The following is a 1943-nucleotide window of genomic DNA, read 5'->3' on the forward strand; positions in this document are numbered from 1 at the left end:
CCGACCTGAGCACCAAAGGGTCTCAGGTTCGATTCCCAGTCAAGAGCATGTACCTGGGTTGTGGCTTGCTCCCTGCTGTCCAGAGGCATCCAATCAATGTGTTTCTTTCACAGCCCAGTTTCTCTCTCTCCTCTGTCCTCTGCCCACTGCCTTCTCCCTCCCTCCCTTCCTCTTCCCTGCCCCTTCTCACTCCCTCCCTTCCGCTCTCTGAAAAGCAATGGGGGAAAATATCCTCAGATGAGGATTAACAACAAAAATAAAAAAATAAATGTGTTTCTGAATCTCTTCTCAGATGTTTGTTTATTGTTACCCCTCTTATTTTCAAAGTGAAAAAAGGAACTATCAAATAATAATAAAGTCTATGAAACAAAAAACTATGATAGAGAAAACAAAAATTTCAATAGATGACGAATTAGAGAAATTGCCAAGAAAGTAGTATGAAAGTCATGAATGTAATTTCTAAATACTGATTTAACAACAACAAAAAGGAATAATAGCTATACCAAAAGGGAAGTGGAGAAAAGGAGTGACTTAAGAAAGCTAAATCCTGCCCGGCCGGCATGACTCAGTGGTTGAGTGCCAACCTATGAACCAGGAAGTCACAGTTCAATTCCTAGTCAGGGCACATGCCCAGGTTGGTCAACCTATGAACCAGGAAGTCACGGTTTGATTCCCAGTCAGGGCACATGCCCAGGTTGCAGACTCGATCCCTAGTAGGGGCATGCAGGAGGCAGCCAATCAATGAATCTCTTTTATCATTGATGTTTCTATCTCTCTCTCCCTCTCTTTTCCTCTCTGAAATCAATAAAAATATTTTTTTTTTTAAAAAAAGCTAAATCCTCACCTGATATATAGTAGGGAATCAGTAGCTAATGTCTTAAAATGATGACTCAGGACAGAGGAGATGCATAATATGTAGTCTATGAGGTAAATACTAGGAAAAAAATAAAAAATTTAATAACAGAGTTGGAAGTGTTTGTCTCTGGTTTTTAAAGGGGTACATATATTCATTTGACAAGTCAGTTTTTAAAAAGTGATTTAAACTTGCCTTAGCCAGTGTAGCTTGGTTGGTTGGAGCGTCATCCTGTACACTGAAAAGTTGTAGACTAGATTCCCAATCAGGGCACATACTTAGGTTGTGGGTTCAATCCCCAGTCGGGGAGTGTACAAGAGGCAACCAGTCAAATGTTTCTCCCTCACATCGATGTTTCTGTCTTGTCTAAAAATCAGTGACTATGTCCTTGGGTGAGGATAAAAAAAAAATATATTTTTAATCATATATGTATACATATTTTTTAAGGACAAGTCTATTTGGCTTATGTATATAGATTAGAGATAAATTAATGTGCAGAAGTATAGGTTATAGGAGAGTTCTTACTTCCAAGTGAGCTTTGTTTTGAATTTATATTATGCATTACTTTAAATAATCATATGCAGATGGGCTTTTATAGAATGTGAGCAACATCTATTGATTTATCAAGTTTTAAAGGATAACAATGAGTGATGAACATGTTAAGAAAATTAAAGTGCGGCTATTAAAAGAATTATGAACATTTATAATTACTTAAGGAATTTTTTAAAAAATTATTTCGACCTCATTACAAGCACCCAAGAAAGAACATTTTCCAGCAGGGGATCCTCAAGTTCACTACACTTCACAGGTGTCGAATGGCGGGTCAAAGTAGTCACTGGGTCACAAGCCTTTCCCACGCCTCACAAGCTCCAGGGCCTTTCTAGGGTGTGGACTGGGTGAGAGCACCTAATAAAAACTTTTGGATAGATAGAACTTGTTAAAGGAACAAGTTCAAAATCATCTCCTCTACCAAAATTTGCCAAAAGTAACTTTATGAAGTCAAGTCTTCAAAGGTCAATCCTACTTCAAGAACGTTAGTTTCTTCTCTAGCATTTTTTTGCACATAAAGACAACTCCGTTATCATGTGTT

This window comes from Myotis lucifugus, unplaced genomic scaffold (genome assembly GCF_000147115.1).
Source record: "Myotis lucifugus unplaced genomic scaffold, Myoluc2.0 scaffold_901, whole genome shotgun sequence".
In the NCBI taxonomy this organism is placed as follows: domain Eukaryota; kingdom Metazoa; phylum Chordata; class Mammalia; order Chiroptera; family Vespertilionidae; genus Myotis; species Myotis lucifugus.